Here is a 12,001-nt window from a genome sequence, read left to right as displayed (position 1 = left end):
GGAAATAGCTCCCCTCTGAAGGCTCTTACTGCACACAGTTGTTTTTTTCTGAGGGCTCCTAAGGCTGGAGGGTGGGGCAAGGTGTTAAAAAAAAAAGCCCATCCCCTGATGGCCAACAAACATCCCTCAAAATGTCAGGAAGTGGAGAGTGAATCTCATAGGGAGCCTGCAAGTAAGAAATTATTTACGGATTCCTCCCCCCGCCCCCCTAGCTCTTTTTAAAATATCAGCTGGGTTATCATTAAGCTTCAGAGGTTCTTAAATTGCTTCTTGGAGTTTATTTGTCAAATAACTCATGGTATAAAAGTAGCACCATAAACATTAATTGAGCAGCCATTAAGCAGGATGGCTGTTTGTTTTTGGTTGATAGAGAACATAAAGCTTCACACCCTGTGGTGGAAAACAATTAGATGTGATGATGAAGGTGCTGTTAAATACCACTCTTACCACCCTTTTGATATCAGTCTAGCTGTGCAAGAATAGCAAACAGCTGTAGTCAGAAAGCATGCAGAAGTGATAGGAAGTCATATTTTTACTGTCATGTCAAAGTCTGTTATGAATGGCATAAGAGTTTCTAATGCTTTATGCTAATGGCAGTGACTAATGATAGTCATTATCTCCATTTATACTCATAAAAATCTTTCTCCGGGGAGACTGATCATAACTAGAATACTGTTTAAAATTAAGCTATTTCCCCCTCTAAAATACAGGATGTAAAAATGACTTAAATACAAGAGGTTGGCTGACCAATTTATTTTGTTTTGAGTGTGGTTGACAACTGCAGCTGTTACTTTGCCACCTGCTGACTTTGCGTTTAGGAATGTGGTATATTTATATGTATCCTTGGACATTCTGTCCTGGAAAACTCAGCCCAGGGGGTAATATAGGTGAAACGTGCAGCGGAAAATCAACATGAAGTATAAATTTGACATTGCCATGTCTGAAGTTTCAATTTCTTTTTTTTAACAAGGACACTGAATTTCCTCATCCATTTCTGATTTCGGTTATGAATTCTGCTTACTTGACAGGTACAGAGCACTTCATTATATGCACGCTCAGAAACCCTTAAACGGATGAGGCAGCTATTTGCATCTGATAGGAGCTAAGTGGGACATTAAATTAATGCCAAACAAGTGAGTGCTCATTTTGGTTTCATTATAAATGGCTGCAGTACAGCAGTAATGTGTTGACTCTTATGTGCTGACAACTTCTATATTTCTTCTAAACTTCCCTGAGAGCTAGACATGGAGGAATAAATTGCTACTCTAGATGATAAAATTAGGAGGAAATATATTCACAATAATTGCACATAGATCTCCCAAAATACACCAAAGTCTGAAAAAAAGTGTTAGTGGATTACTGGTTTTCATGAAGGTTTGTTGACATGGATATGCATTTTCATATTCAACTATATCCCCACTTGTTTTAGGAGACATCCCAATTTTAGGAGAACATCAACCATGGGTAGGTATTCCATGTTCACTTCACACCTTGTATATCGGTAAGATATGTGCAGTGAAACTTGCATTAACACAATTTTAAATCATTCATGAAAAATTATTGTTGTTGTTGTTACTCATATGTTGAAGGCAAGAGAATATTTGAACAATTTGCATCCACCTGAGCCACAATCCCCTTGTTTAGCTTTAAAGAAATAAGAAATAAGAAACATGAGTCTTTGGTTGAGTAAATAAAATAAAAACCAGGAAAATAAGTAGTTTGTAGTTGACCTTTAGATATCAATTGTGTGAACCATATATTACCTTTTCCTACAGTAAATTGCCATTGGGAACATACTAAGTCCTCAGGTATTAAATTCCAGCTAGCTTTAACAATATCCAAGCCCTATATAGAACCAGATAATTTGAAATGGATATGCAGATGGTAAATGGACAAATCACAAACCAGAGGGAAATGGGAATCTTTTTTGTTGTTTACATTTTCTTCTCATTGTAAAAGTAGACTGTTCTCTTTGCTTTTGAAGTAACTTGTTCCAGAATGAACCAAAGGCCACAACATGTGTGAGAGATATTTGAGTATTTGGTTGCGTGCATCTACCACCATAACATTACCCAGTGTAGGTGAATTTATTTTGGTTTGGTGAAGCCAAATTTATTTAGATTTGGAAATAGGAGCTATTTATTTACAGTTATTTTTGTAAAGTTGGGATATTGTGCATAGAAAATACATATGTTTACATTCAGTTATGTTTTCTCCCCTTTCCTGATCTCTTTATCATAGAATTTGTTCTCCGTGTATTTCTTTTCCTTCCTCCTTCCTTCCTCTTGCTCAGAACTCAAAACCACACACACACACACACACACACACACACACACAAATGAATGAATGAAATTGGGCAAAAACCCCCACAAAAAACCACCCAGGGGCTACCTACCTGTTGTTGCTGAAATGTGTTTACGCATCTCCTATGTAACACTTTGTAAATGTACTAAGTGGCTGAAGTTTCATTCCAATCAGCAAGAGCCATATGGATCCATTATATGACTGGCTGGTTTTATAGCAGGTTTAAGGAAACTGTTTGTGATATTTAAGCAGGCATGGAGTATTTTTTAGGAGCTTCATGCATTCCCTTTCCCTGCACAAGTATTAAAGCATGTGTTGCGATCATAAATACCCAATGCCTTATTACATCTAGGCACTCTACTCTCAGGCTAAGACATTCTGGACAAGGAAGCTCAGAAGGGTACATTTCCTGACAGCTATAAATTCAAATTGGGGGGGATCAATTTTAAGTTTAGTTACAAGTTTAAATTTACTTTAGCAACTTTAAATGTTTAACTCATTTTAAAAAATACTTTCTAGCCACTGCAAAAAGTGGTGACAGTGCAGGCACTCTCCAAGGTTACCTTATCCAGAATGCCTCACTCTGGGGAAGGACCCCCCCCCCCTTTATTCAAACAAGACTTGAGTATGGAATAGTCACCTTGTTCATATAACCTGACTGCATAAGCTGACACTAACCCCATAACATATCACTGCCCATAGGAGCCAACTCCTATGGGCCAAGGTCTCTTCACACACACCCAATAAAATATTTGAGGGGGCTTGCCCCCCCCCAGAGTTAATGAGCACTGCCATTCAAATGTGCTGTTTGTGCCACAACTTGAGTTTGATTATGTGGGGTGGGGCTTACCTGCCCCCATTTATTTGCTACTCAAGTTGGCACTCCTATCACTGCCTATGGCATTGGGAATGTAATAACTGCAGAGTCAAAGTCACTCCAAAGTCAAGCAACTTTATCCTGTGTAGCCAGTTGGTCACTCCAGGAGTCCCTCATCCACAGTAGGAATCAGTAAGCTCTGGACCACCTGAAATAACTCCATCTATCAACTACCAGAGGATGCAACGCAAACTGAGAAATGAGCCTTCTTCGCAGCCTGCACTGCCACATTGGAGGCATGATTATGTGCACTAACCAGGGTTCATTCAGCTTCGGAACCAGACCTGAGCCACTTACTTAAACAAAAACAACCATTTGCTTGGCTTACTTCATAGCCCGCCACTCCCCAGAATAAGAAGGAGCCACTCAGGCTCCACGACACCATCCAGGACACTTGGAAACAATCATGTCAATGGCTCGTTTCATCTTGCTATTCCATAGCAAAACCAGAGCTTTGATAGTATTGCCAGCTATCTCTGCTAGAAGATCACCCAGAACATTCAGGAACTCCTCGGTTTCCATCAGTCTCCAAGGGTGGGCCATTTGAACAGGTCCACCACCCTTACATGGGAAAATTGCCACTACTAGCCTTCTCCCAAGGTTGTTCCAAGCAACTAATATGAAGTAGCATACTATCTGAGAACTTGGAGATTCCATATAAGCGTAATGGTTGGTAGACCATTGATGAATGGCCTCTGAATCCATCTTTGTCTACACAAACGATCATAGTACCCCTTCATTGTCAGATAAGAACAAGTACTGTTTACAAAGGTTGAAAATGATCTAGGACTATCCTTCTCTTCTATAATCAGTTAGTTAGTATACATAATGAAATCTGACCAAGCCTAGGATTCATATATTACTAAACTCCTAATGTGATTACATCCATTGATGCCTAGGCATAATCTGTTCCTCAACATTATAATTAGGCTTGCATTGTTAATGCTCTTTACTAATTTTCAATTCTAAAAGCATAGCTATATGTTTTCTATCATTTTAGCCAGCAGCTTCTAGAGATGAATAAATTTCCCAGTTTGTTCCTTAATGGGCATTTCACTCTGCTTGAATCTCAGTTTAGAGAAGTATCTAATATTAATTCTGGAATTTGAGGGAGTACAGGCATCATAAATGTCATTTTCCCTTTAACATGAACTTTTGGGTAAAAGTAATATTTGATGTTGAACACTAATAGTACAGGATATAGTAACATCTGAAACTCAAAAATGAGTATAGATTAATTTCTCAGGCTTTATTCCTTCTTAAATCTCTTTCTAGGAGACAGAGACGAAACTTTCAAGGGAGAAAGATGGGAAGAGCTGACAAGCAGATGTTCCCAAGGCCTGCATGTAAGCCGCCATGGGAAACTGTTGAAGGGTGGGCTAGAAATTAACAAGTCAATATGACACCTGCAACCAAACTATGCATGGCAACTCTAGAATTAATCTGCTTTGCTTTTATCTGATATTTTGAGCCTACTAACAATAAATTTATGTTACATAAATATAACTGGGAAATCAACTGTACTCAGGGAACTTCTCCATCACAGCAATCCAAAAGGGGAGGAGAAAGCTTCTGTGGGATCAAGATTCACTCCTCCAGCTTTGAATCATTTTTAAAGGCAAAGGTCACGCTTCTGTTAGCCATTGTTTAATCATAACGATTATGATAACAACATGCCAAAAAATGCACCGTGACAAGATCGGAGGGCCATATTTCACAGTATTTCTGACAGTATTTCTTCGACCATGTGAACACTCAAAGCGTTCACCCTTCTGTTTTATCAGGGTACCTGATCACATAAAGGGTTTTGTTCGCTTTCAAGCAAACACAAGTGGGAGCCCTCTGCAGACCTTCTATCCTCAACATGGGGATGGCTGGGGACTGAGCAGATGGCTTGCCATGAACAGGGATGTTGAGGGTGGGGTTGCATCTACGTCCCTGCCCCCAAAGCCCAGATTTCACGTTTAAGCAAATGCATGAACCTGCTTCTGTTTACTGTGCAATCGTATACATCCTAAGAAATAAGCCGCAATGTGGGACTAACTCCCAGGGAAATGTGTATAGTATTGCGAGAGAAAACCTAAAACTGCCAGAAGTACTATCAAATGTTTTGCTAATTGCTATGCTTTTCAGTATACAGTGATTTAAAAGACAACTTTGGCACAAGATAACAGGCTTAAATACCCCTCTAATAAATACTTGCTAGTATTATTATTTTATTATTATTTGCCTCCTTGAATATGTTTAGTTCCTCATAACACCATCTATAAATGACTGTATTTGTAGCATCGGAACCAGAGATAGGGAAGCTGTGACGCTACAGATGTGGTTGGATTACAACTTCCATCATCCCAGACCTTTGGCCATGTTGACTGGGACTGATGAGAGCTAGAATCCAAGAATATTTGGAGAGCCACATCAATCACTGACCTCCATCACTGAGCACAGATAAACACTGAAGCATGACAAGGGGGCACAGAATATTTAAATATTAAGGCATCTGCATTTGCACACTAGTGAACTGAATCTGGAGTGCTTTGTCATCCCCATTAGGCCGTGGTGATGGAATATCAAGAACATTTGTATATCTTGTTTGTATTGAACTGCACAGGTATACTGGCGTTTTCACTGTGTCGTCTATAATTAATGACTGACTGAATCTAATTCCACTGTTTCCACAGGCTAGTGACAGCTGTAAACCAGAAAGAAATGCAGTGCCCAACAAATCAAAACACTGTGTTTGGAAAAGGTCAAGATTATCTTCGCCTCTTTAGCATTCCAAGGAGGAATGACTGGAACCTTTTGACATCCTTCTACCCCAAGGAGCAGGGGGGGGGAGATAAAGACAAAAACTGTAACAAAGTGGGAAAAAGAGAACAACAAATAAATCTTTTACAAATGTTGTGAAAAATGAAGTCTGTGTGCATTACTCTTAGTGGGGAAGGCATCCGATCGCCCAGGACCATAATGCGTTTTACTTGAATGGCGCTATATCTTACATTTTGTAGAAATGCTACTAATTACATTAGTTTAATTGTATTGCAAGGATTAAAAGTACTTCCCTTCTACATGGGACAAGGTTATCAGTTAAACACATCACAGGCCATAGTCACATGATATTACCTCCGTTTAATAATTGCACTGCAAGATGATTAAAACTAGAGAAAAAATATTTTAAAGGTATATTGAAAAAACATATTTATGGCCTAAAAGACAGGTGCTGGGGACAAACCGAGGAACAGTGTGAACACATCCTGTATGCCAGGCATAGGCAAACTTGGCCCTCCAGATGTTTTGGGACTACAACTCCCATCATCCCTGACCACTGGTCCTGTTAGCTAGGGGTGATGGGAGCCGTAGTCCCAAAACATCTGGAGGGCTGAGTTTGCCTATGCCTGCTGTATGCCATGAAGCACCCAACACTTTGGTGCCCACTAAGGTCTCTGTCCCTCCTGGTTTTTTATTTTATTTTTTTGTATGTTGGGCAGTGGCAGGGCTGGCTGACGAGACAAATGCAGGCCTCCCGCTACCCAGATCTCTGGAAGAGAAAGAAAGTGGTTGGGCCTAGTCTTCCAGCTCCCCTTCAAAAGTCTTTAGAAAAGTAGGAGGAAAAGGCGCCCCAATTGTCGTCTGGTAAGTTTGGTGGAAGGGTGAGCAAGTGTGTGACTATTTTTCCTGGGATGTTTTTAAGGGTGCGTGTTGCCACCTTTTTATGGTATCGTGTTGGAGGTGAAGTGTTTTGCCTGTTTTTAATTCTTGAGCTAGTTTCTTTGGAGGTTCTTCTATGTTTTCTTTTGGGATCCCTGCAGGCTGCAATTCCTGGCCCATTTGGTAGTGAGAATGTAGGCCCTTATTTTCCCAGATGTTCAGTACATTTTTAAATAGGCCACAGAGAACATTTTTAATTACAGCTTTACCTATGGCGGTTCTTCCCCCCCCCCCTTATTCACCTCTTCTCTTGATATTATATTCATCAAATGATGAATATCCTCATGTAAACTGACCCTAAAAAAGCAGTGTTGAAACTGGGCAGATTCATTTATTAAGATCAGATCAATATAATTTATATCCTGCTTTCCCAACAAAAATCTGTTGCCAAAGGCAGCCAACAACAATAATATTCTGGCAAAATATTTCAAAAGCATTCAGACCTGATTAAAACCCTTTCTTAACAACATTAGGTCTACAGGATGGTAAAACAGGTCTAGATTCTCAACTGTTTTTTCAAAATTCAATCAGTAGAAATACAGGAGGAGAAATATTATGATTTGCATTTAAGCTCTAATTAGCTCTTAGCAATCTGGCAGAAACTTGATTAGGGAAAACAATTCAATAAAATCCCCTTACAATGCAATTGTATACATGTCTACTTAAAAAAAAAATCACCTAGAGCTCAGGCTGCAATTGTATACTCAATTGTATACCACATTAAACTGAGTAAGACTTACTCCTGAGTAAACATGTATAGGCCAGTGCTACTACAGTGGTACCTCGGGTTACATACGCTTCAGGTTACAGACTCCGCTAACCCAGAAATAGTGCTCCAGGTTAAGAACTTTGCTTCAGGATAAGAACAGAAATCGGGCTCCGGCGGCGCAGCAGCAGCAGGAGGCCCCATTAGCTAAAGTGGTGCTTCAGCTTAAGAACAGTTTCAGGTTAAGTACGGACCTCCGGAACAAATTAAGTACTTAACCTGAGGTACCACTGTAATGTGGTTTACATAGAATCACAGAATCATAGAGTTGGAAGGGCCCCAATGGTCATCTAGTACAGTGGTGCCTCGCAAGACGAAATTAATGCGTTCCGCGAGTCACTTCGTCTTGCGGTTTTTTCGTCTTGCGAAGCACGGCTATTAACGGCTTAGCGGCTTTAAGAAAAAGGAAACAAACTCGCAAGACGTTTCGTCTTGCAAAGCAAGCCCATAGGGAAATTCATCTTGCGAAGCGACTCAAAAAACGGAAAACCCTTTCATCTTGCGAGTTTTTCGTCTTGCGAGGCATTCGTCTTGCGGGGCACCACTGTACAACCCCTGCAATGCAGGAATGTCAACTAAAGTATCCATGACCATGACAGATGGCCACATGTTATATTCAAACCAAGTCAAAGCTTTATTTGGAAGTAATGTTACTGGAATACTTTTAAATATTTGAAAATATGACAGTTTAGTAACTAAATTGTTCACATTTTTAAGTAGGGTGCGGAATCAAAGCATGGAAAACGGTTAATATAGTCATTTTAGCCTGTCCAAAGATCAATGCATTTATATTTATTATACAGTACATTCATTCATGCTTCCCAGGAATAGTCACATGAAAAAGTTAATTAGTACTACGACTCTGAAGCTGCCTATTTGACCTGTATTGTATCCATTCATTATGCTACTAGCAAATTTTATGGAACAATGATTTTTAAAAGAAATTGTACATTTCCCATTGAAAAATATACAGCGGTACCTCAGTTGTCGAACACTTTGGAAGGTGAATGTTTCGGTTTTCGAACGCAGAAAACCTGGAAATGCTTCCGTTTTTGAATGTGCCTCAAAAGTCAAACAGCTTCTGAGGCATGTTTCTCAGTTTTCTCAGTTGAATTTGCTAACCGCCCATTGCGCCGCAGTTGTCAAACAATTCGGAAGTCAAACTGTCTTCTAGAATGGATTACATTCAACAGCCAAGGTACCACTGTATATCAGAAAGTTTTCAACCCTACATCAGGGCTTATGTCATAGGTTTTCAACCTTTTTGAATCCACGGCTGCGTTGACCAACTACATTCTTTCTGTGGCACCCCTGTGGAGCTCAGAAGCCTAGTTATGCAGAAGCCTTTTCCTGCAGAGCTGGCAGCCTTTTTTGAACACTCTCCCTTGTGGTGTGTTCCCTCAGCCTCCTGCCACCCCTGGTCTCTGAGCTGCCATCCCTGCCCCCAAAAGAGGTGCCTCCTCACACTGCCCCACAGGGGCCTGGGACCTGTCTGTCCATTCCCAACAGCAAGGGCTGGCAGACTGGGCTCCCTTGCCCACCCCCTTGCTTACTCTGAGGCTGCCTCAGCTCCTGGCAGCAGCACCCGCTGGCCAGCCCCAGAAGGACCATTTGCCTGCATAGCTTGTAGCCAGCGCTGCTGCAACAAACAGCTGCACAAGCCTTTGAGAGGCAGAGACATAAGAAGTCATCAGAGGAGGGAGGGAAGTGAAGAGGGACAGGCCAGTGTTGCCCACGACACCCCTGACCACCACTCAAGGCACCCCAGGGTGCCACAGCACATTGGTTGAAAACCACTGGCTTAGGTCTTTAAAATATCTATGTAGTTGCATAGAATAGCCAAATTATTTTCATCAATCAGCAGGGTAATCATATAAGTACAGAATTGCCTTGTACTCATTGGTTTATGGATGAGTATAATGGTGAATGGCTGATACCTGGTTAAAAAGGTAAAGGACCCCTGACAGTTAAGTCCAGTCGCAAACGACTCTGGGGTTGCGGTGCTCATCTTGCTTTACTGGCCAAGGGAGCCTACGTTTGTCCGCAGTCCACAGTTTTTCCGGGTCATGTGGCCAGCATGACCAAGCCACTTCTGGCGAAACCAGAGCAGCACACATAAATGGTGTTTACCTTCCCGCTGGTATTTACCTGTTTATCTACTTGCACTTTGATGTGCTTTCGAACTGCTAGGTTGGCAGGAGCAGGGACCGAGCAACAGGAGCTCACCCTGTCACAGGAATTTAAACCACTGACCTTCCAATCGGCAAGCCCTAGGCTCAGTGGTTTAGACCACAGTGCCACCCGATACCTGGTTAGCAAGCCCTAAAGCATGCTTAGCACTCTCCACTTTCTATTTTTAGAAATGTAGAGCCATAGTCTGGATCAGAATCTCAGGGCAAGGGGATGAGGTTGGCATTTTCCTCTCTGTGCTGTTTTCTCTCTGATATCTGGAAAAATAGCAGCAGAGAGAGGCAGTTTTCAGTGTAAAATGGTACAGGGAGGAAACGTCAGGCTGCCTCCCTGTACTACATTGTGCCACTCTGGATCAAAGGCCCAAACTGCTGCTGGTGTGTGTTTGTTTGTTTGTGTGTTTGTGAGAGAGAGAGAGAGAGAGAGAGAGAGAGAGAGAGAGAGAGAGAGGAAAATGGCCAGTGCTAAATACTTATTTTTTTTTAAAGCAGCATACTTTAATGTAACATGTCCTTGGACCCTCAGCCCATCAAGGGAAAGTCACAGGATAGCCTCATACTTTAGGCAAGAATGCCGTTTCTGATTTATGCAGTTAAAATATGGTGCTCTTGGATTTGCTTTTTATGACTCAGAATGTCATTGTTTTGAATCTTCCTTACCTTTGGATCTGAAAGGAGCAATAGACATTTTGCTGCCTAAACTACTTGGCAGGGTTGTGGAAGTAGGGTGTGATACAAATATGGAATTCATGAAACAGCCATTATTTTGAAATTGTATTGTGGGGGGGGGGGCACAGTCCAGAAGCCAACACGAATGGGAAATGCCTTCAACTGCTCAGAATCCATTCTTGGTTATTTCTTACAGAAGAGGTTGGCTTTGGGACTGTGCAATCAGGAAGAAAGTTGATGGACTGCAAAACCTTTCAGTCTGAAGGAAATGCCTTAGGTTTGGAACGGGCAGTAAATGGAAGCTTGCACTGTGATGGTCATGTCCTATATCTGTCCAGGGGATAAATAACATACTTTAACTTCCAGGCATTCAAGCATGCCAACCTTCCTTGCATAAAATCGTTTAGCAAAAGGGATCGGTTCAATAACTTCCTTGTTAGTCACCTGCTAGTCCTCTAGGCCACACATACACAATTTCAAATGCAACATCTCTAGCTTATTGATTTACAATGTCTATTTACTATTAATCAAACTATACAAATAAAAACAGCAGCAGTTTTATGGAGTATATAGTCCGACATCTATCAGCATTGTTCCTTAGGATCACGAGAACTAATTAATCCCTAAATGTAAATTTCCTTAAACAGCCTTGTAAAATGCACACGAGCAGGATATTTGGGTAAAAGTAATACAGGTGCTTAAGCTTTCCCAAGACATTTTGCTCTCTGTGGTGAATGGCAAGATTGCACCCCTGCATCCCACATGGCAATTGGAGTCATACATCAACACAACTGGCAACTGAATCTTACAGCAACACTGCTGACAAGACAGTGTCCTCCAGCATATAGGCTTGGTTTCAGGGTGTTCTAGGAGAATGGTCGGGAGCTGTCACCATGGCCACACCTGATTAGATAGATGATAGATAGATTTCATTGCATTTAGGTTCCACTTTCACGCCAAGGAACTTAAGGTGGCATATATGGTTCTCCAGCTCCTCATTTTATCCTCACAACTATCCTGTGAGGTTAGGATGAGAGAGGGTGCCTGGCTCAAGGTCACCCAGTAAACGTTCTGGTTGAGTGGGGATTTGAATCCTGATCTGCCAGGTCTTACTCCAACATTACACCACACTGCTACCTGAGGCAGCTGTCTCAATGCGCCTAATGGTAGGGCTGGCCCTGACAGACACTATCGGATCTATCTCTCAGGTAATTCTTACCAGTAGTTGACAATATCTCCTTTTTCAAGCATGAACAGTGGAGATAAACAACAAAAAACATCAAAAAGAACACAACCAAATTAAACAATTTCCACATAAATCGTAAGATCTAAAATAAATATAAAAAATAATATCAATAACAGCAACAACTCCCCCACCTTCCAACAACCCCCTAAACAACACCCCAGCCCAAGAGTCTGTTCTGCAGCCTCAGCTTTTGTAGGTGGGGACAGGTAGGGTCCCGCCCTCCTAGGCCAGGTGGGGAAAGG

At 41.4% G+C, this 12,001-nt stretch overlaps 1 protein-coding gene and 1 long non-coding RNA gene across 5 annotated transcripts in view; one reads left to right on the top strand and one right to left on the bottom strand.

The window, feature by feature from the left end:
• The window catches only part of KHDRBS2 (KH RNA binding domain containing, signal transduction associated 2), a 339,999-nt gene extending 333,907 nt beyond the window's left edge, over positions 1-6,092 (top strand). For 2 of the 3 annotated variants that reach the window (XM_083495875.1, XM_083495873.1), the window contains 3 exons: positions 1,029-2,077; positions 4,457-4,527; positions 5,863-6,092. The gene's annotated coding sequence lies outside the window, so the exon portion shown is untranslated. The remainder of the gene's footprint in view (positions 1-1,028; positions 2,078-4,456; positions 4,528-5,862) is intronic. The other variant, XM_083495874.1, reaches the window with a different exon arrangement.
• LOC310703525 overlaps positions 1-12,001 on the bottom strand; it is a 236,558-nt gene that overhangs the window by 33,480 nt on the left and 191,077 nt on the right. The gene's annotated exons all lie outside the window — the stretch shown is intronic.

This window comes from Podarcis liolepis (assembly GCF_965112155.1).
Source record: "Podarcis liolepis genome assembly, chromosome: 3".
Lineage (NCBI taxonomy): Eukaryota > Metazoa > Chordata > Lepidosauria > Squamata > Lacertidae > Podarcis > Podarcis liolepis.
This window is presented reverse-complemented; position numbering and strand designations above follow the sequence as displayed.